Genomic DNA, 23,991 nt, shown 5'->3' with positions numbered 1-23,991 from the left:
GGAATCCAGATTTCTGGGGTCCATAGCGTTGAGCTGACTTACCCATATGCCCTTAGTTGTCATTTTAAAACTTGAGCCTTTAAGGAATTGTTTTTCCTAAAACATAAAAATACGTATTGCTGTCAAGTCCATTTCCACTCATAGCAACCCTAAAGGACAAAGTAGAACTGCTCCATAGGGTTTCTAAGGTGGATTCGGACTGCCAACCCTTTAGTTAGCAGCCAAGCTCTTAACCACTGAACCACGAGGGCTCCAGTAAACAGCTGAGTAGAGATGATTTTGTTTGGGCATTGGGCTCTTTTGGAGAATTATCTATGTGCAGTCAGTTTTGAGGAGCCCTGGTAGTGCAATGGCTAAGTGCTCAACTGCTAACCAAGAGGTTGGTGGTTCAAACCCACCAGCTGCCCTGTGGTAGAAAGATGTGGCAGTCTTTTTTTCAAAAAGATTACAGTCTTGGAAATCTTATGGGTTTCCCTACTCTATCCTAGGGACTGGACAGCAATGGGTTGTTTGATTTTAGTTTCAAGAAACAGGAATTCCAGGGTTGGAAGCTGTGTTTTAGGATATATAGTATGCCCTTAAGGACTCTTTTTACAACTGACTGACCCTGAACCCTGACACAGGCTGTGACTGTCTCCTGAGACACCAACATGAAAGGAATTTACAATGACCTTAAGGTAACTACCCTACCCAGACCCCGCCTATATGACCTACTTTCACAATCCCCTCTTCCAAGTGCCTTCCTGATACTTTCGGTTTGACGCTGCCTGATTCGAATCATATCTACTCACAATAAACATACTGTTACAATAATTTCTGGTGTTTTGCTGAGCATTTAGGTTTTTTCTTTAACAGAACTGAGAAGCAGATGATTTTGTAGGGTTTGGTTGTGGGCATAGTCCCTTATTACATGTTTCATAAATGACCTTGAGCCAACTTAAGGGGCAAGATGGGCAAACCCTACCTTTATTACTGTGTAGTAAGGATTACCACGAACCCAATTCCCATCTGAAAGTAGGCCCAGGCTTCACCTTCCCATATCTCCATTTCTCATCACCAGCCTCTTTCATGGCACTTACTCTCTCACTCTGACTACCCAGAGTTAGGTCAGAATTCATCCCCAACCACTGGGGCCAGGTCACTGGGTACCAACTATAGGTTCAGGAGTCTGCACAACTTCCTGCATTTCAGAGCAGCTGACCCCTCCTCTCTCTTTCTAGCCCCCTGGGGTTAGGTCACAAGCTAGAAAGATTCCGTCTTTCTCATCCACTGCCCGTGTGTAGACTTTCTCTGTCATTCAGCTACCCAGAGCTGTGTCTTCACAAATCAACTGCCTACACAGCCCTTTTCTGCCCACCAGCCACCCAAAACCAGTTCTTCATGAATTAGGACTCCATCTATACCATTGCCTGTGCAGTTCTCCTCTGAATTATCCACTCCAAGCTAAGTTAGAGTCTCATTGCCTTTTGTGGATTTAATTCTCTATAACAGCTCACAAAATTCATGGAGACTATTATCTATACTTACAGATACTCATTTATTTTAACCAGAAAAGATACAAGCAAAGAAATGGATTAGGCAAGGTCTGGGAGAGTTCTCTGCAAGAGGCTTCCATTGTCCCTAGGGATGTGCCACACCCTCTCCTGTATCTGGATGTTCTCACCAATTCAGTAAGCCCCAAAGAGAGAGCTCCAAGGTCCAGGGTCCCTTAGTCATTGGAGCCTCAACGAATATGCGTGACTAAGGCCTTAACACATAGGCATGAATCAATGAATATGTATGATTGATTCCATCACGCACCCCTCCTTTTCTAAGGTTGGCTGCCAGGGTGGGGCCTGTGCAGCCCCAACTTATTTACATATGTTTAAGTGATGCCTGGCTCTTTTAAAAAACCAAGGAGCACCTTGATTGCTTCAGAATTTCAAGTTTATTTTACAGAAACCAGAAACAAAGTCCAAACCAAGTTTTTTGTCCTACAGAGATCTAAACCACTTTGAGGATGGGGATTACGTTTTTAGTATCTATCTCTCTGAGCCTAGTACAGTACCTGGCACACAGTAGGTACTTGTTATTTAATGAAGAAAGAAGGGAACAAAAGGCATTACATTCTTACAAACTAAAGAATAGGAATGATGAAAGGTAATTATAATCTTTCATTTTCAATACGCACTCCACCCTTAAAAAATGCTTCAGCAAGCACACTCACATATAAGTTATGTATTTGTGACTCCTATACTAATATGGAAACCCTGGTGGCATAACGGTTAAGTGGTATGGCTGCTAACCAAGAGGTCAGCAGTTTGTATCCCCCAGGTACTCCTTGGAAACTCTATCAGGCAGTTCTACTGTCCTATAGGGTCGCTATGAGTCAGAATCCAGTTGACGGCAGTGGATTTTGGTTTTTTTATACTAATATGGAAACCCTGGTAGTGTAGCTGTTAAGGGCTATGGCTGCTAACCAGAGGGCTGGCAGTTAGAATCCACCAGTTGCTCCCTGGGAACCATATAGGGCAGTTCTACTCTGTCCAATAGGGCCGCTACGAGTTGGAATCTACTCAACGGCAACTTTTTTTTATATTGTATAACCCAATGTCATTGTTACCGCACTCCAGATTTTGCTCAGTGCAGCCCTGAGACAGGAGTCAGGTGAAAGCTAAAGAAGAAAACTTTATTTGGGTGGCCAAGCAAAGGAGCACACCGGAAAAGGCCTTGCCAAGATGGCTCCTCCATGGGCAGGCACTGGAATTTATACACGGGAAGGAAACAAAGTAGGAGTGGGCTCTTCTTCAGGGCATGTTCGGGGCGTGGTACATCAGGATTGGGGGACAGTGCCTGTAATGATGCTGACATCATCGGTTTGGCTTAGTAGCGCTGGGGTTGTGATGGAGGGAAAATGGCGACTTAGCTCTGCCCAGCTGCTGTGTGGTGGCTGCCTGTCTTGCTATCAAGTTGATTCCAACTCATAGTGACCTTGTAAGATAGAATAGAACTGCCCCATAGGGTATCCAAGGAGCTGCCGGTGGATTAGAACTGCCAGTCTTTTGGTTAGCAGGCAAGATCTTAACCACCATGCCACCAGGGTTTCCCACTACCCCACCAGGGCTCCATATATTGTATACATTGTAAAATACAAACCCTAAATTTATAAAAATGACATAATACATTTAATTAATAGCATAAAAGCCTTTTTTGCTTTCACTTGGTGCTTTTTTACTTGATACTTTATTACTTCATAAAAAATCCTGTCTTAACACTGTGTCTTAATCAACCAGCACTACTATAACAGAAATACCAGAGTGGATGGCTTTAACAAAGATAAATTTATTTTCTCACAGTCCAGTAGGCTAGAAGTCCAAATTCAGGGCATCAGCTCCAGGGGAAGGCTTTCTCTCTCTGTTGGCTCTGGAGGAAGGTCCTTCTCATCAATCTTCCCCTGGACTAGGAGCTTCTCTGCACAGGAACCCCAGGTCCAAAGGAAACACTCTGCTCCTGGTGATTCTTTCTTGGTTTTATGAAGTTCCAGCACTGCTACTCTCTGCTAGCTTCCCTTTTCTTTTATCTCTTGAGAGATAAAAGGTGGTGCAGGCCACACCCCAAGGAAACTCCCTTTACATTGGATCAGGAATGTGACCTGGTAAGGGTGTTATAATCCCACCCTAAAAATTTTTTAATCCTCTTTAACATAAAATTACAGTCACAAAATGGAGGACAACCACAGGATACTGGGAATCATGGCCTAACCAAGTTGATACACACATTTTTGCAGGGGACATAATTCAATCCATGACACACTGATACAGTGATTTGAAGGTCTCATTCTAAGTCTAGTTCGTAGTTTATTCTAATAAGGAAGTCCCTGACTTAGAATGGAGTTCTGTTCCTATGACTTCATAAACTGGTAAATCAAATACGTCTTTTTTTTTTTTTTAGTTTTCATTATTATTGCCTTTTACTATCAGTATCTTTATAAATCTGATTATTGAACATTTGTGAGTAAACATCTGAGAACGGTAAAATCAACAAATTACCTGCTGCAACATTGTAAGTAGTACTTATTACTAATGATAAGATGTACAAAAAAACCCAGATGATCGTAAGTGTGGTTGGTTGTAACTTGAATATGCCCTAAGTCGGGGACCACTACTTCATTTTAATGGTTGTCATAGCTGAAAAAAATATTTTAAAAAGACATTCAGATTTAATTGGAAGAGATGCATTGCCATTGGCTATACCTTTTAAAGTACTCATTTTCTTTTTCAATCCCATTAACCAGTTCTGCAGTTTTTTGTTGAAATTTGGCTAGAAAATTTTCATTTTCTCTACAGTCAATCAGTTTTTGCAAACTAATTTGAAGGCATTGCATTTTACATTTTACACAGCTAAACTTAAGACCCACTGAAACTCATTAAGAAAATCTTTAAACAAGTAGAAAAGCACGTTTCTAAAATTTTAAAGTGTGCGCGTACTCGAGTTTTAATAGGTAAGACACACACACTGTTTTCTGCAACAAAGTCACATATGGATGGAAATATTTTCAAGCATCATTTTCCAAAACGATCTCTCCAAAGTGTTCTTTTCAAAACACAAGTACACTTAAGAGTGAGGGGCAGTTACTCTCTCACCTGTTGCTAAAGCTTTACCATAAAAGGAAAGTGTATGTGTGTGTACATATTATCTTCTATGTAGCATACCATTCACAAGCATTATCACAGAAAAGGTAAAGAAATTTGGAACCATTGTACTTTTGTCAGAGAAAAATGCATAATTCATCTTGATGTTCAACTACTCTTTTAAGTAATTATTTTAACTAGTGCTTATATAATGCTTATTTTAGTGGTAGATATTACACGTGGAGCTTTACTTATATTAACTGATTTAATTCTTAGAACAACCCAATGCAGTATATTCTATTATTACCTCCATTTTATAGTTGAGGAAACTGAGCCCCAGAGATGCTAAATGACTTGCGCAGGGTTACATATCTGGTGATGGAAGAACAATGTCAAAACCCAGGCAGGGTGGATCCAAGACCTATCCTTTTAGCCACAAGGATTTAAAATAACTTTATGGAAACCCTGGTGGTGTAGTGGTTAAGTGCTATGGCTGCTAACCAAAAGGTCAGCAGTTCAAATCCTCCAAGTGCTCCCTGGAAACTCTATGGGGCAGTTCTACCCTGTCCTATAGGGTCGCTATGAGTCAGAATCTACTAGTCAGCAGTAGGTTTTTTGGTTTTTTGCTACAAGATAAAAATTTTTCATGGCCACTCCCTGTCATGGACTGAATTATGTCCCCCCAAAAATGTGTGTATCAATTTGACTGGGCCATGATTCCCAGTATTGTGTGGTTGTCCTCCATTTTGTGATTGAAATTTTATGTTAAAGAGGATTAGGGTGGGATTGTAACACCCTTACTAAGGTCCTATCCCTGATCCAATGTATAGGCAGTTTCCCTGGGGTGTGGCCTGCACCACCTTTTATCTTACAAGACATAAAAGGAAAGGGAAGCAAGCAGAGAGTTGGGACCTCATACTACCAAGAAAGATGCACCAGGAACAGAGCGCGGTAGACACGGGGTTCCCGCGCAGAGAAGCCCCTAGGAGAGGGAAAGATTGACAAAAAAGACCTTCCTCCAGAGCCAACAGAGAGAGAAAGCCTTCCCCTGGAGCTGATGCCCTGAATTTGGACTTCTAGCCTATTGGACTGTGAGAAAATAAATTTATCTTCGTTAAAGTCATCCGCTTGTGGTATTTTTGTTATAACAGCACTAGATGACTAAGACATTCTCATCTCAGTACCAAGGATAACATAGTCTATTGAAAAAATTTGTTTTTATAAAATTAACTATTTTTTTTTTTTTAACTACCTGAGTGGACGCCTATACTACGCAAAACTGCAATACTCATTGCGGATGAATGAGGGCACCATCAACAACAACCCCTTGAAGTTGTGGAAGCCCTGCCCTTTCTCAGGATACCTCAGGGATGCAAGTCTGACATGACTAATCAATGACTGTAGGAGCATGCCAGTGTCAATATGCGTATGAAATAATAAAGATTAATTTTTTTCTTACTTTTTAGACAAAACAAATGGACGTTGTGATATTTTCTTTCTGAACTGTGGCAGATCGCCTTGAGCACCTCTGGGATGTAGGCCCTCCACTTTGGATGTATTTTGTCTTAGCAAATACGATCACACTAAAAATCACCCAGAAAAAAAAAAGTTTCTATAAAATAGGTGCAGAGGAGTTGAACAGTATAATCAAAACAAACCTCTAAATACAATTTGAGAAATAAAAAGAGGCTAAACAAGCATTTAGTGTTCACATTTAAAAATTCGATAATGAAAACTTTGATTTTTTTATTTGTTTATTTTTTCTGGTTCACATGCTCTTATTTTTGCTGTGCTTTTTTTTTTTTTTAAGCGAAAGTTTACAATTCAAGTCAGTTTTTCATACCAAAATGTGTACACACATTGTTATGTCACCCTAGTTTCTCTCCCTACAATGTGATGACACACTCCTCAACTCCACCCTGTATTTTCTGTGTTCGTTCAACCAGCTCCTGTATGCCTCTGGTTTCTCATCTCACCTCTGGACAGGAGTCTCATGTGTCTACTTGAGCTAAGAAGCACACTCCTCACCAGTATCATTTTATGTCTTACACTCCAGCCTAATTTTTGTCTGAAGAGTTGGCTTCAGGAATGGTTTTAGTTTTGGGCTAAAAGAGAGTCCGGGGGCTGTGTACTTTGGGGACCCTCCAGTCTCAGTCAGACCATTAAGTCTGGTTTTTTTACGAGAATTTGAGTTCTGCACCCCACTTTTCTCCTGCTCCATCAGGGACTCTCTGTTGTGTTCCCTGTCAGGGCAGTCATTGGTGGTAGCCAGGCGTCACCTACTTCTGGTCTCAGGCTGATGGAGTCTCTGGGTATTGTGGCCCTTTCTGTCTCTTGGGCTCATATTTTCCTTGTGTCTTTGGTGTTCTTCATTCTTCTTTGCTCCAGGTGATTTAGGACCAATTGATGCATCTAAGATGGCAGCTTGCTAGCTTTTAAGAAATATGATTTTAAACGTAAGAATAATACTAGGTTGCATTCTTAGGGATGTGAATTGAAGAGCTTAGAGAGGAGGCTCTCACTATACTAAGGACTTAACAGATCCTTTATAGAGTTCCATGTCTCACACTGGACATCTCATCTAAAAAGGAATGTGTAGAATTTGGAAAGAGTTCATATGAGAATTGTAAAACATTTAAAAAAAAAAAAAAGAGGTGTGAGGAAAAAAGTTGAAAGAACTGGGGTTGTTTATCCTAGCAAATCTAGAGACTGGTATATGAAGAGTTATGATCCTATAGGGTCTATTTAAATCTTTGAGACATCTGGTTGAGCCAGATACAGACGCTTCAGAGCACTCGTTGAGAAAGTAACAGCAACTCACCTCTCTAAGCCAGAGGCTATTAAGCCTTTGCATTTGAAATTGGTTCAGTCATTAATTATATGTAATTGACAGTAACTAACTGAGTCACCAAATGAACAGTGTTTAAGAAAAGCTATTATTCCCTACTGATAAGCAACTGAAATAATGGTTATCTTCAAAGTCCACCTAGCTGGTTTGAGCTCAAAGGCCTTATATAATTCTCTGAACATTGTAACTGCTGACATGACATATGTAAATAAGGTTTGTCAACTATTAACCGACCTAGTTTATGTAGGTAATAGACTATTCGAAAGAGAGACAATGAGAGAGGAAAAAAGGGAGTGATTTATATTTGATTCTTCTTTGACACTCGTAATAACCATATTGAAAGACAATGCGATTGTCTCATTCTCTAATAGGAAAATATAATAGTTTTACTTCAGATATTATGGTCTTAGCAAGATTTAAAGTGATTTCTAGCTACTTTTTTTTTTTTTTTATCAAAAAGCTGACGCTAGCAGTTTAAGGGTTCTGATCTCCTAACACTTCCTCTTGGTTTTTCTCAAGAGTCTAATAATAGAAATTGAGAAAGTCCTGCGATTTGAAAAGGCTTATATTTGTGCCAGTGTAATCTAGCTTTAAAATAGAGTTTTCCCTTTATTACGAAACACATTTTCAATTTCAGGATTTCAGGATTGAGTTTGAACCTACTAATTTGGCCCAAGAAATGGTTTGAGCTTTGGGTCGAACCCTCCTCCTCATCCCAAAGACTCAGCCACAAAACATACAGACTCTGAACCATCTCCCTGATGAAGCAAACAAGTTAATTCTGCTCTGTGCTAAGGCAGTATTAACCAGTCTCAATTTCAGTTCCTGTGAGTGTCTGAGGTTTTGTTTGTCTGTTTTTTAACTACATCTTGGGTTACTTTGTGTTTATTAAATTGTTTTGCTCAGAAAATTCGATTAATTAGTCACTTAGGTTTTCCCAGATGCTTATCAATTTTTACATGAGGCTTTTCTTTTTCATTGTTTTCCTAAGCCAATTCATGGTTAGGATTATGTCTTCAACTACCTTCCCAATAAAGATGGTTTTATTTTGTTTGAAGCTGTAGGCTCCTGTGATTGGTGTATCAACTGATAAACATAGCTGGAAACTATAGCAACAACTTGGGATATCTGACCCACTTAAGTAGACCAGTCTATAGAAGAACGAAAGAAAACATGCTGTAAAAGCAATGCAAATAATATAAAACAAAAACATGTTTGCTTTTGCAATCATGTATTTGATTATGTTATTTTTACTTCTAGTCTTGTCCTTTTATTCTAATACCGGCCCTCACTTCCATAGCCAGTTGACTTATGAATAGAAGTCATTCAGGTCCTGCGACCACCATTTTATCAACTTTTCTCCTTAAGGGAAGTGATATGTCTTACTTATGACCCTCAACTCTTCTAAGGTTACGAAAAAAGAACTACGAATAAGAAAGGACTTTCTTATGATATTAAAAAGTCATGGTTCCATACCAAGTACTATTTTATTTATGCATTTTTTCACTTTTTCCAAAATTTGTATTATGAAAAATTTTAAACATACTGAAATATCGTGTTTTAGGTGTAAGTTTACAACTCAAGTTAATTTCTCATTCAAAAATTTATACACGTACTGTTTTGTGACATTGGTCGCAATCCCTACAAGTGTGACAACGTGCTCCCCCTCTCCACCCTACGTTCCCTGTGTCCATTCGTCCAGCTCCTGTCCCTCCTGCCTTCTCGCCCTGTTTTTGGGCAGGAGTTGCCTATTTGGTCTCATGTATTTAATTAACTAAGAAGCACATCCTCATGTGTGTCATTGGTTGTTTTACAGGCCTGACCAATCTTTGCCTGGAAAGTGGGCTTCGGGAGTGGTTTTAGATCTGAGTTAGCAGGGTGTTCAGGAACCATAGTCTCAGGGGTTCTTCCAGTCTCTGTCAAACCAGTAAGTCTGATCTTTTTTTGTTAATTCTGCATTTTTCTTCAGCTCTGTCCAGAACTCTTAGTTGCGATCCCTGTCAGAGTGGTAAGTAGTGGCAACCAAGCACCATCTAGTTCTTCTGGGCTTAGGCTGTTGGAGGCTGTGGTTCATGTGGTCCTTTAGTCCTTTGGGTTAATATTTTCCTTGTGTCTTTGGTTTTCTGCATTCTCCTTTGCTCCAAAAGTGATGAGGCGAATAGATGCATCTCAGATGGCTACTTGCAAACTTTTAAGACCCAGACCCTGTTTACCGAGGTGGGATGTAGAACATTTTCTTTATGAACTATGCCAGTTGACCTAGATGTCCCCGAAAGCTACGGTCCCCAGTCCCCTGCCCAAAAACTCGGGTCCTCAAAGTATTTGGATATGTCTAGGAAACTTCTATGCCTTCACTTTGGTCAAGTTGTGTTGACTTCCCCCATATTGTGTGTTGTCTTTCCCTTCACCAAAGTTGACACTTGTCTACTATCTAGTTAGTGATTTGCCCTCTCCTCCCTCCCCACCCTTGTAACCGTCAAAGAATGTTTTTTTCCTGTGCATAAACCTTTTCTTGAGTTCTTATAATAGTGGTCTTATACAATATTTGTCCTTTTGTGACCGACTTATTTCACTTAGCATAATGCCCTCCAGATTCATCCGTGTTATGAGATGTTTCACAGATTCATCATTGCTTTTTACCATTGCGTAGTATTCCATTGTGTGTATGTACCACAATTTGTTTATCCATTCATCTGTCGATGGGCATTTAGGTTGTTTCCATCTTTCTGCCATTGTGATTAATGCTGCAATGAACATGGGTGTGCATATGTCTATTCATGTGATGGCTCTTATTTCTCTAGGGTATAACGCTAGGAGTGGGGTTGCTGGATGGTATGGTGTTTCTATTTCTAGCTTTTTAAGGAAGAGCCATATCATTTTCCAAAGTTGTTTTTACCATTTTACATTCCCACCAGCAGTACATAAGAGTTCCAATCTCCCCACAGCCCCTTCAACATTTGTTATTCAGGTGCCATTTTAGAGAAAAGGCTTTCCACTTTGAATGGGGAGAATGAAAACCAAGCAGTTACTTCATTGGAATTATTATCTAAAAAAATAACATTATATTACCTGGTTAGGTAGTTTTTTATCTTTTTGTTTGGGTCAATAGTTTACAGTCCTCTTAGTCTAATTTTCAAAAATTCTGCATACAACTATTTCTTAGTATTTCTTTTATGATTTTTTTTCTGTTTCTTTTAGGTTTTCTGGAAAAAAAACCTAAAATTTTACCATTTTTTAATTTTATTTCAAAGATAGTTTTGGATTTTAACGTATTTTTAGAGCTATTAATAATGATGATAATACCTACTGAGTTCATTTGATCTTCAAAAAATTCCATGAGATAAGCACTACTATTATCTCTATTTTACTGTGGAGGAAAAAAACACTGTTTTTATCTTCATGTTATGGATGAGGAAACCAGTGCTCGAGGGATGTACTAATTTGCCCAAAGTAGAAAGTGGCAGAGCCAGGGCTTAAACCTGGGTCTGTCTAATTCCAAAGTTTGTGCTCAAAATCCCTACACTATAGATAAAGTAGGTGAACAAAATGCTTGCCCTACCTGTATGAACAGAAGCTTATTTCGAAACAAAATATTGGGACATGTAGTCTGACCAAAAATTTTATTTTTAAATTTTATTTACATAGAATTTCTTTAAAAGCATAAATGTTAGCTAGACATTTAGATGAACATTCGACAGCTTTTCTTTTACAGTATAAACTTAAAAGAAATTAGAAATGTAACAGAAAATAGGAGTATGATCACTGTAAGTAAATATGATTAATCAAAGTGATCAAAGTGTGCCCTTAAAACTTATTTTAAGCTAAAAAGCCTTTAATATTTTGTGACTATATCTATTTCTTGTTCCTGAGAACTTGAGCTATTAAAATTGCAGTTCTCAGATTATGAAGGCAAAATACATAACCTCTTTTTAGTTGAACGTAGGTCATCCCACTTCCCTCCTTAAAAAACTTCTAGGAGGTGGTCTGTGTGTGCGTTTCCTACGCAGAAGGGGGATAAATTTATCCCGGAAATGTTGTAATGCTTCCCAGATGTTTGTTTAAAATAAAAAAAAAAAAAGCCTAAATGTGGTGATAGCCAGGTATTTGTCTCTAAAGCAAGAATGATGTCATTCCACTTGTAGTTTATTGACACAGGACTTCCTTTTGTCTGAGAAAATTTTCAGCACAGTGAATATGGCTTTAATTAAGAGATACACTGAACGCTTGTTGATTTTGTTAGAAGGAAGGAACTTCTCCAGCTTTTCTGTGCCTTATTGTGTAGATCACTTTGTGTGTGGATTACTGTGAAAACATATAAAGGACCACTGGCAAGGTGTTCATTTGTATCTACTGGGTACTGGGCTGGGTATTCTTATATCCATTTCCAATATTCCACTGAGAACCATTGTTTAGAAAGTTCTGTAGGATTATTACCATTTGAAGTATAAATGTACTTGGATTCACCATTTATTTAAGATGGAGAAGCCCATACTATGGTAATGTTAAAAGTGAGTACACTTATCTTTACCTGTGAGACTAAATTTCTGAATATCCTTTTAAAATATAGGGAAATGTCCCCCGAATTTAGGGTTGTATGCATAAATTCCAGTTCCTCTAATTACCTTTGGACAATTATTTGCTTATAGATATGTGACACATTCTCTGGTATTTTATGATCTGAAGTACAGATCATTGTCCAAAATCATAAGCATGATATGCACATGGGAAACTTGAGTTGTTTTAGTCTATCTTCAAGTGGTATCTGATAAAACCTAAATTACAGTGGTGGTGTGGACCAAACCAAACCAAACCAAACAACCACTCTACTTGAAAACCTTAAGCGCTCTAGGCCACATCCACCGAATCACCTAATTCTTAACTCTCCATTCACCTTCTGCTCCTCTCTTTTTCTTATCTGGATAAGGGGGATGAATAACAGAGCCCCAAACATAGCTCCTGTCTTTAAAGAAAGAGCAAGAATAAACTGTAAAGTATGCCCTCTGCTGACCTGGAGATTAATGAGAACGCAAAAGGAGATCTAAGATGTGTGGTGAGGAAATTTCTTTGAACACAGCATCTGCCAACTTGTGAAAATTCTCTCGTATCTATAAACACAAAGCCAAAACTCTTTCTGATTGAAAAAGCAGAAAACGGTTCAAATAATGCTAAATGAAGCCGAATTGTTCCCCCTAAAAGATTTGCATACTTATTTCACTTCTGAGTTTCCAGTTTACACCAGCGCCACGCAGGCCGCTCCCGCGGTGGCCCTTCTCCCTCTGGCGCCCCGGCCGTCCCGCTCGCCCACACCGGGGTCCTCTTCGCCCGCCTGCCGGGCGCTGTGACCCACGCGGCCGTCACTGTGGGGTGAGCAGCGGGCACCAGCGGAGACTGAGCCCCTAGACAGAGCCCACCGGGGTCCCCTCTCAGAACTCTCCGCACACGGCAGACCGAGAAGGCTGTTTTCCGAGGGTGGACGCGGCCGGGGCAGGCCGGCGGGGCTGAGCAGGGGCCGCCCAGCGCGCAGCCCCCTGCCCGGCGCGGGCCGCCTCCAGCCCGCCGTTCCCGGCCGGTTCCGCGGGAGGAGCCGTGACGCGTCAGGGAGGAAACGCTGGCGCCCGGCGGCCCTGCCGGGAAGGAGGAAGCGCAGGTCCGCTCGGCTCCGCGCCCACGGCGCCTGGAGGCAGCACCGCGCAGCCGGGTAGGTGCGGGTCCGCCGGGGCCCAAGGCGGGTGGGCGGGCGGCAGGGTCCGCGCGTCCGGGCCGCGGTCGGAGCCCCCTGGGCCGGAGGAGCGGCGGCGGGCGAGGGTGCCCCGGCCTCGACTGCCGTCTCTCCTCGGAGCAAACGTGACTTTTCTGAGTCCCCTGACAGCACCCTCTCCTCACCCCGGAAACCTCCGAGGGAAAGAGCAATTCCCCTGCCAACCCTCGGATCTCTGAGTTTATGGTCTTTGTTTCCTGACGTTAACTCAGATCCTGCTTTGAGATTCCTAAACGCCTGAGTGGTGTCTGTCGATGAGTAGACACTGTTCACTCTTGCGCAGCATCACAGGACAGTAGGATCCCGGAACCCGGAGGGTGGTAGACCGCCACCTGAGGCCGAAATTAGGTGCGCGTCTCCTGCGGGGATCCGAGACCGGGGAGACCTTGGGAGTCCAGGGGCCAGGAATCAATCACTTGTCTTTTTGCCAGCGGACCTGTAGTCTGAGACTTTGATGCGTTGCTGTTATAAATTCTCCAAAATTTGAAACCTTTCTGTCTTTCTTCAAGTGTATATGGCTCTGTTTTCGCAGTTTCAGGGTTGGTATTTACCATTTAGAAGTGCTTTGAGATTTTTGGTCAATTATAGTAGTGGTTACTTGTAAAGTTAAAAAAGGGAAATGATTAATTTCTTGGAACTTGCAAACTTTCATTAGTTTTGCACCGTGATTTCTGAACCATAAGTGGGCTTCAGTCCTGCACTAGAAATTATAGGGTGAGATGCAAGAACAAATACAGAGCGCTACAGTGTCTAAATCTGTGGCAAGGTAAGAAATAGTCCACTGTTGTGTAATTTGATTCTCAACCTTGCCACTGGATTCAGAATTCACTCAACCAATCTGAGAAGTGCCTAATTTATTTAACAAACACATAAATAATGCTTACTATGTGTTTGGCTCTTTTCTAAGTAATTTATAAATATTCAATCAAATTATTAACTCAATAGTCAATTATAGCGGCTCTGTATTTTTTTTTTTTTCTGTGTATACTTGAGTTCTCCAAATGTCATTGCAAGACTACAAACATTTGAGCAAGTTTCGGGTATGTTTTAAGACTGGGTGTGCCTCCTGGCTCCCTTGGCTACCAGTCCTGTAAGACCAGCCAACCCCTCCACTCCCTGGGGGAAAGGAGTCTGGATCTACTGGAATGTGGCGACCTGTTCCTTATAGATCTTGGTCAGATCCTCAGCTGTCTCTGTAGGATGGTCTCCCTCATCCGCCATGTGCCTGTCAGCTAACTCTGGAGAGACCAGAACTTCCCTCTTTCTTCAACTGCCACTTTAAAAGAAGCTTTGTTCCTAATTTATTTGACAATTGATATGACACAGTTTTGATTTGAAAGTCAAATTGAACTTGAAACGTACTATAGAGCATTTTTGTTTGTACTGGTCAACATAACAATGCTTTTGTACTGCCATTTGTTTGTAACATTGAGTTGATGGGTCAGGTTTGTAGGTGTCCATTTTGTAATTTGCCCATATACAGAGAGAATCCTTTTCAAGAATACAGTGTCCTCTTCAAATAAGCGCTTTGGCCCGATGGCCAGATATGTAGAGACCCAAAATGGTAAATAAGCTAGACATGGTTCTTGTCATAGGGGTGATTATGAATCTAGTGTCAAAATCTGCATGATATATTTATTACCTTATTCTCTCTTTCTCTCTGCCGTGTCTTTAAGTTTCCAGGGAGCTGATTAGATGAGAGTATAAAGCTTATTTCAAAGGATTATGAAGTATCCTTTGGAAGCAGAAAGGCTCACTTTCTTCCGACATAATTTATGGCACAACAAACTAGTGTCATTCATGAATTCATTTCAACCAAATGATAATTAACACTTTCATGGTTTATGAAGAGCTTCTAGACATACTCATTTGCTCCTCAGAGACCTTGTGAGGTTGGTAGTAATTTTTCTTACTGTTTTTACAGATGAGGAAACTGAGGCCTAGAAATGTTAATATTTAGCCAAGATTGCACAGCTAGTAAGAGACAGAGCTTGAACTGAGAGCTGTGTGCTGACAGGGGAGACTCGTAGTAAATATTTGTGGAGTGAATGGCTCCCAATGACTTCACATTCCTTGCTCTTTCAAAATATTAAACCCACTGCCACAGAGTCCATTCCAACTCATAGTGACCCCATGTGTTACAGAGTAGAACTGAGCTCCATAGGGTTTTTGTTAGCTATAATCTTTATGGAAGCAGATTGCCAGGCCTTTTTTCTATGGCACTGGGTGGGTTCGAACTACCAACCTTTCGGTTAGTAAAGTGCAAATTGTTCGTGCAACCCAGAGACCTTTTCAAAACATTATGCCTCTCAAAATATCATCATAATTGATTTGTGCCTAAGATATTTCTAATTCTTAATCTAATTCCCCTCTTACTTCAATAGTATCTGGTACAACAGATTATCTACAAAAGGGATCGGGAATACCCTCTGGACTCATTTCTTAGGATTTGTCATCTCAGTTTTTGAAAAAGCAAATACTGTAGGTTGCTATTTTTTTCCCTCTCAAACATTTTACCTTTTTTCTCTGATTTTTAAAGAGGTTAGTTTGAACATATGATTTTAGTGTTTGTTTGTTTTTTTTTATTGACAGCTTTCTTGTGTCTCCCTGCTTTGTTACTGTCAATTTTAAGGACTGTAAATCACTGCAGGTTTTCAATGTGAGCAAACCCAATTAAACTACTTACATTTATGATCAAGTTCAAACACAATGACTATAGGTATTGTGATTTTTTTTGAAGTGTCCGCCATTACTGTGTTTTTTTGTAGTGTTGTAATCATGTTAGTATAAAGGGTCTTCTTTTAAAAAAACAAAAACAACAAAAAAACCTCAGAGTTGATAAACCTTATATATCTTTCAAGCATAACCCTCTGTATCCTAAAGTATGTGATCTCCAGATGGATAACCTTTAACTAGAGAGAAAAATATGGCCATTACCTGGTGGGCAGAATTGAGAAGGGCTTTCAGGGAGAAGGAAACCCTGGTGGCGTAGTGGATAAGTACTAGAGCTGCTAACCAAAAGGTCAGCAGTTCGATGCCACCAGGCGCTCCTTGGAAACTATGGGGCAGTTCTACTCTGTCTTACAGGGTTGCTGTGAGTTGGAATCAACTCGACAGGAATGGGCTTGGTTTTTTTTTTTTTTGGATCAGGGAGAAAGGAGAGATGGGGCAGCCTTTCCCATAAGGGGTATTTTAAAAAACAAACAAACAAAACCAGTGCTGTGGAGTCTTCAATCCATAGCAACCCTGAAGACAGAGTAGAACTGCCCCACATGGTTTCTAAGGAGTGGCTGGTGGATTTGAACTGCTGACCTTTTTTGTTAGCAGCCATAGCTCTTTACCACTGTGCCACCAGGGCTCCACAGGGGTAAAAAACCCTTAATGAAGCCAGACTGAGTCATCTGCCAGTCAACATTCTTCTGTGAGGGGGTGGAATAAAATAACTTTTGAAACCTGCCTTGTTTCAGGAACCACTTTACCTTTTTCATCCAATCCTCCTGTTTTCTTTCTTTCTCTTTTAAATCCGTGTAAATTACTGACTGAACTGCTGATTCGTGAAACTCAAATTATATAACATGTTATTCCTGACAGAAACAGCTCCTGTGTTATTTTAAGCGACCCAGTGACTCTGCTTTCCTTTACCTATTCCATGCCTTATGGTGGAGCCTTTTTTCTCATTTCACTTTTCTTCCCCCCCTGTGGTAGACAAGTGATAACTTAAGAGGTGCCAATTCTGCATCTTGTAGTTCACTTCAAAGTAATTTTGACTCAGTTACCAACTTTGAGTTAATTGCAATTGCTGAGGGAAACAACACGGAAATCAGATAGATGTTGAAGGCCAGTTCAGAGCATCAACTAGTAAATTGTTATCGCATGCCTGAAGCTGACTCAGGGAGTTTTCAAAGAGAATTAGGGCAGCGTACACTGTTCTTGCCCTTGTCCAATTTCTCCGGTCCTTAGTTCATCTCCTTGTGGCCACTATTTCTAATTATTCAAAATAAAATTCTGTTTCTTTGGTTTGGTTGGGGGTGGGAGGCGAGTGAAAGAAGGGAGGAAGGGAGAATTGTTTTAGGGTAAGAGATTCCAAAAACCCAAACCAAACCCAGTGCCGTCGAGTCGATTCCGACTCATAGTGACCCTACAGGACAGAGTAGAACTGCCCCGTAGAGTTTCCAAGGAGTGCCTGGCGGATTTGAACTGCTGACCCTTTGGTTAGCAGCCATAGCACCTAACCACTATGTCACCAGGGTTTCCGTATTCTGGTAATATGTAAAATGGGAAATAGGAATTGTAAGGGTGAAATAAGAGATGCCAGTGCCGGTTCACAGTGGGGAATTTATGCAGAGTGTAGCTCCACCCCCCACAACAGGTCGATAAATATAGGTAAGACCTACATGGGATCAATGAATGAGGAAGACCGAAGAAGAATTGAAGCCTTTGAATTGTGTTGGCGGAGAATATTGAATGTACCATGGACTGCCAAAAGAATGAACAAATCTGTCTTAGAAGAAGTACAGCCAGAATGCTCCTTAGAGGCAAGGATGGCGAGACTGTGTCTTACATACTTTGGACATGTTGTCAGGAGGGATCAGTCCCTGGAGAAGGACATCATGCTTGGCAGAGTACAGGGTCAGGGGGAAAGAAGAAGACCCTCAACGACGTGGATTGACACAATGGCTGCAACGATGAGCTCAAGGATAACAACGATTGTAAGGATGGCTCAGGACCGGGCAGTGTTTTGTTCTGTTGTGCATAGGGTCATTATTAGTCAGAACCGACTCGACGGCACCTAACAACAACAGCAACACATGGGATCAAAGAAAGTCTGAAGAGGATTAGAAACAGAACCCTGGTGGCATAATAGTTAAGAGCTGTGGCTGCTAACCAAAAGGTCAGCTGTCCAAATCCACCAGGTACTCCCTGGAAACCCTATGGGGCAGTTCTACTCTGTCCTGTAGGGTCACTATAGGTTCTCTTTGATTCGGAATCAACTCGATGGCAATGGGTTTGGTTGATTTTTGGTACTGAAATGAGAAACCAGTTACCCTTGAGTTGATTCCAACTCATGATGACCCCATCCGTGTATGTCAGAGTAGAACAGTGCTCTATAGGGTTTTCAATGGCTGATTTTTCAGAAGTAGATCACCAGGCCTTTCTTCCAAGACACCTCTAGGTGGACTCTAACCACCAACCTTTCAGTTAGCAGCCAAGTGCTTAACTGTTTGTGCCACCCAGGGATGCCCATTGGCATAATATGAATGGGCATATTCCTTTGTATCGCAAAGTGCAGAAGTATTATAGGTGGCTCTTTCTTAAGGCCATGAAATGAGTTTGTTTGCAGGTGATTAAAATGTAAGGAGGCTGGTTTAGTTTTAGTGGCTTTTAACTTGAGAATAACGGCCTGTATTTTGTATTTTTTTAAAGGCTTACTCTGTTTTGAGAATGCCTATAATGTTGAGATAATAATGTCATTCTTTTCACTCCTGTGATTTTAGAGACATGACACTGTATTTACGTAGCATGTAATTAGTATGATTCAGGTTCATTGCTGCCACTCAGGTTCCTGATGTATCTGCTATGCCAGTCAATGTCAAACATTTTTTTCATAATTAGAAGGGATTTCACATATAATACATTCATGTGCAAAATCTGACTCACTGATAGACTAGCCGATCTACAGACTGGTGGATGAATTGTCCCAAGTACATCAGGGCTTCACCTGGACTTAGCTGATTTGGTTGCTTGAGCTGGAAAATGAGAAGAATTTTATTACTCTTATTTTTCAAATAAAGATAGATTAAAATTAATTTAAAAATAATCTGGTTTTTGACTCAACATACACACATGCAGACGTATATATGTATAGGATCAGCATGTAGTCTATATAATCTAATGCACATGTATATTATGTATTAAATAATAACAAGCTAAAGGAAATTTAGGAATCATATCCTTAGTTTCCCCAGAAAATGCTGTATGTGCATCTTTGTTTTTCCTATTTTTATTTTAGTTTGTCTCCTGTAGTTTTTAAACATTATTTTTTAATTACAAAGGTATGCATGCCCTTAAACTCAAACAGTCGAGAAGTGGATGAAATAAAAAGCTGAGTTCTCCTCTTCACTCTAAGCTTACGCACGAGGATAACCACCTCTATGTTTTTGTATCTTAGACTTTCTTCCATGCTTATATATAAATGTGTGTATCCATTTATGTACATAGAGTCTTAACCATGTGGGAATCATTCTTCAATTTCTTAATTAACACTTTATGATGGACATCTGTGGATTTACAATTATTACTTTTGACAGCTGCATAGTACTCTATTTTATAATTAATAATTTAGCCATTTTTATAATGCATTCATTTTCTGTTATCTTTTTTTTTATATGTTCACGTTTTATATCTTTTAAAATATATTTAGATCACCAAAGTAATACGTTTTTTAGAAAAACGAAGAGGAGAAAATAAGAACCACCAGTAAGCCCACTTGGCTACTAACCAAAATGTTGGCAGTTCAAATCCACCAGCCACTCCTTGGAAACCCTCTGGGGCAGTTCTACTCTGTCTTATATGGTCACAATGAGTCGGAATAGACGTGACGGCAATGGGTTTGGTTTTTTGTTTTTTAATTAACATTTAGTAATATATCCTTCTAGACTTTTATTTGTGTGTGCGTATACATATTTTCAGTGCAGTTTTCAAAATTTCCTTTATACAGACTTGCTTTGTTGGTTAGAGAATTATGTTTATGAAGCTAACCAACGTCATAGATTCCATGCACTTTTGAACTGGTTATTTTACTGTGTTTCCTGGCCACTTGCCATACCCAAACCTGGCTAATACTCTTGGAAATTTATACTACTTACTGCACATAAAGGGCGTGAGGTGAGGATGTATGAATGGACTAACAGATTCATCCAAATAACATAAAGTACGGGTCCTTTTAATGGGAGTTAGTCGGTATTTGGATTATATATATTTAAACATATTTAATAAAACAAATGATAGAATATTCACATATAACTGATTATAAAGGAGAAGTGGAAAGAATGAACTTGAACCAAGGAGAGATTGTTGAATTCAAGTGAAAATTAGAACAGCAGAACTTGAGATGCCTTGAAATATTTACTGAGTCACGAGAAGTAAATCATTTGCAGTAATTGGTTGAACAAAGCTCCTGTCAGTGGTAGGAATAGGTGACCTAGAAGTTTCTCCTAATCCATTATATTATCTGCTGCCTCAGAGTTAGTGACACTTGGTTTAGTATAATTTCATGCACACAACTCCTTAGTTACATACTAATACAGCCAGTTTTCCCAGAGGGCATCTGTCTGCTAAAATCTCTCTACCACCTTTTCTTCTCCCACGGTGTTTGTGCACAAGCAATGTCCCACATTTTCTTCCTAGATCCTTTAACTGTCTTCTCCCCTTCTGAGAGTTAAGTCCTCATTTTAACCTTGTTCTTCTTTCCTTTTCTCTCAGCTCTTGCTTCAAGAAAATTTCTCTCTGTCCTTTCTCCATCCCACTCTCTTCATTTTGTCTTGAGCAAAGAAGATACTAATCATGGATATACATTTGAGAGCGGGCCTTTAATAAGGAAAAGGAAAGCTTTTAGTTTGGGAGGAAACGTAGACATTATAAAGAGCTAGTGGCTCCAATCCTCAAAGCCCTTGAGAGTACCCAGTAATTTCTTCAAAAATTTCCTCAGAAGTCTCCACCCACCTTCTCTTCTCTAAATAAACTATTTTTCCTTAGGCATTGGCATGCACTATAAAATTTAAAACTATTTATACTTTTTTTTTGGTTCATGTCATTGCAACAGCATCGTTTTCTTCTATTTTATTTTCTGCTGCAGATGTCAACCATATTATGTGTAGAGTAGTTTTTTGGTCTTGAAAACTAACTCCCATATATAACCACTGTTCCTTTTAGAAAATATATCCAAAGTTCTAAATATCTGGCTTAAAAATAAGCTCTTTGTTTTTCAGTAAGTTGAAGACTACCAGTGTTATCTTAGACCAAAGTTAGCAGTCTTTGAGAAGTAGTATGCCTAGATTCCCAACCCCCTTCCTTCCAGATTTTTATCAGTAGAGGTATGCAGGTGGAGAGAGCGTGGGTCTGCCTACTGTCCTTGGGAGCTAGAGGGAAAGCAGCTTTGGTTTCAGGAATGTTAGATGGTTATTTGAGACTCTCACAACCAAACCAGTTTCCATTGAGTTGATACCCACACATAGCGACCCTATAGGACAGAATAGAGCTGCCCCATAGGGTTTCCAAGGCTGTAAATCTTTACGGGTAAACAGACTGCCATGCCTTTCTCCTGCTGCGGGACTGGGAGGTTCCAATGCTGACCTTTCAGTTAGCAGCCAAACGCTTTAATTACTGCACAACCAAGGCTCCTTAGAGGCTAGGTAAAAAAAAAAAAAAAAGCGAGCCCGTTTCCGACTCATAGTGACCCGATAGGACAGAGTAGAACTGCCCCATAGAATTTCCGAGGAGTGGCTGGTGGATTTGAACTGCCAACCTTTTGGTTAGCAGCTAGGCTCTTAAAACACTGAGCCACCAGGGCTACAGAAGCAAGGTAAAAAACAAAGAAACAGACTAATTGCCGTGGAGCTGATTCCAACTCATAGAGTTTCCAACGAGCGGCTGGTGGATTCATACTGCCAACCTTTTGGTTAGCAGCCAGGTTCTTAACCACTGGGCCATCAGAGCTCCAGAGGCCAGGCGGAGGTGAGGAATTAGGCACAGGCCCCTGCATGAAGTCCCTGGGTGGCACAAATGGCTAACTCTCCTATTTGCTCTCTGAGAGAGGTTGGAGTTTCAAGTCCACTCAGAGGTGCCCAGGAAGAAAGCCCTGGCCATTTACTTCCAAAAAATTAGTCATTGAAAACCCTGTGGAGTACAGTTCTAGTCTGTTGACAACCCCGTGGAGCACAGTTCTAGTCTGACGAACACCGGGCCTCCTGGCGTCAGAGTCCGCTCCGTGGCCGTTGGTCGGCTGCCTGCACGCCAGCCTCGGCGGCCTGTCAAGAGGCTTGGGCCATACGTTGCAGAGAGCTTTGCCCCGTGAGAGTAGCTGCTTAAGCTGCACTGAGAGTAAAAGCGTACTTTTTCATAAACATTAATGAAAAAGGTTTGGAAAAGATTTTTTTTTCAGCCTCCAAACAGCATGGTGCTAAAATTGATGATGGCTTAAACAGGAAAGAACGTACTGTGTTATTTGGTGATTTGAATGGGGACTATTGTTAATAAAAGGCTCTGGGTGGCACAAACGGCTTGCTCTCAGCTACTAACCAAAATGTTGGCCGTTTGCCCTCACTAGTTTTACCACAGAAGAAAGGCCGGGCCACCTACTCTGTAACAAACGGGGTCACCATGAGTCGGGATCAGCCGGTTAGCAGCTTGGGTTATTTTGGTTTACTGTTAGTAAACATTCAGAAGTAAAACTTTGTTATACGTTCTTTTTAAATAGTTCTTTTTTGTTGTTATTTTAGACATATGTGGCTGTACGTAGTTGACAATTTACTTCATTCTGACACAAGTACCGTTCGTTCTTTCATTTTTAATTGATCTCCTATTAGCCTACTGGGAACCCTGGTGGCATAGTGGTTCAGTGCTATGACTGCTAACCAGAAGGTCGACAGTTCGAATCCACCAGGCGCTCCTTGGAAACTCTGTGGGGCAGTTCTACTCTGTCCTGTAGGGTCACTATGAGTCGGAATCAACTCGACAGCAATGGTGTTTGGTTATTACCCTACTTTCTCTTCTCATGAATATTTGGTTTAATTTTTTTGTCAAATTAATGAAGTATAAGGCACTGTAATGTTTTAGCAGAGAAGAGTTTTTAGGAGGCTTATAAAACCCCCCTCTTTCCCCTTGAATTTTGTCCCCCCCTTTATATTTCCTTCATTTCACATTCTCACGAACATTAACACGGTTTATTTCTGTTGTGCCTTTTAAAATCCACTCAGAAGCAAACAAAGATCCCTGTCTCAGTGAAATTATTTGGTGCTTTCACTGGACATTTTGGGATTAAAATTTTGTCCTTGAGGTACAGAACAGCGTATATAACATACTGCCTCTGTAAAGGAAAAAAAAGGAAAAAAATAAGATATTTTTGCTTTGCTTATTTAAGCATTAAAAGACTCTGGAAGAATACACAAGAAATGAACAGTGTTCACCTGCTGGGGGCAAGGGGATGGGAACTAGGTGGATAAAACCAAACGAGTTGCTGTCAAGTTGATTCTGACTCATGGCAACCCCCATGTGTTGCAAAATAGAACTGTGCTTTATAGGGTTTTCAAGGCTGTGACGTTGTGGAAGCAGATTGCCAGGCCTTTCTTTCAAGGTGTGTCTGGGTGGGTTCAAACCATCAACCTTTTGGTTTGTAGTCGAGTGCTTAACCGTTTGTACCATACGGCAACTCCTACTGGGTGGATGAGGACAGGAATGGGAAGCTGACTTTTCACTGTGTCCTTTTTTATGTTTTTTGATTTTGAACCATGTGAATACTAACCTGTTGTAAAAATCATGCCCCTGGGTTCCTTTAGTTTTTTAAATAGATCCATATATTTCCACCGTCCCTTTTCCATATAGGTCTTTAGTAAGGTTGTTGTTGTTTTAAAGCTTTTTTTTAAGAATGCATGTATAGTCTAGTCTCAAAGGACTGGTAATATTTTGTAGGCACCTTGCCCTGGCTTTTAGCTCTCTCAAGTGCTGTAACTAAGATTCATTATGAAGCCTTCCATTACGAAATTCTGATACTGCAAATA

At 40.5% G+C, this 23,991-nt stretch overlaps 1 protein-coding gene across 5 annotated transcripts in view; it reads left to right on the top strand.

Moving 5' to 3' along the window:
- Positions 1-23,991, top strand: part of SGK3 (serum/glucocorticoid regulated kinase family member 3) — a 219,068-nt gene that overhangs the window by 40,086 nt on the left and 154,991 nt on the right. For 2 of the 5 annotated variants that reach the window (XM_049853660.1, XM_049853662.1), the window contains exon 1: positions 12,430-13,156. The exons of 2 other annotated variants lie outside the window; for them this stretch is intronic. The gene's annotated coding sequence lies outside the window, so the exon portion shown is untranslated. Of the gene's footprint in view, positions 1-12,428; positions 13,157-23,991 lie in introns of those variants that run through there. One more of the 5 variants, XM_049853667.1, reaches the window with a different exon arrangement.

Source organism: Elephas maximus, chromosome 15, assembly GCF_024166365.1.
Source record: "Elephas maximus indicus isolate mEleMax1 chromosome 15, mEleMax1 primary haplotype, whole genome shotgun sequence".
Classification (NCBI taxonomy): domain Eukaryota; kingdom Metazoa; phylum Chordata; class Mammalia; order Proboscidea; family Elephantidae; genus Elephas; species Elephas maximus.
Note: the sequence above shows the minus strand (reverse complement) of the source record. Positions and strands in the feature narration are given on the sequence as shown.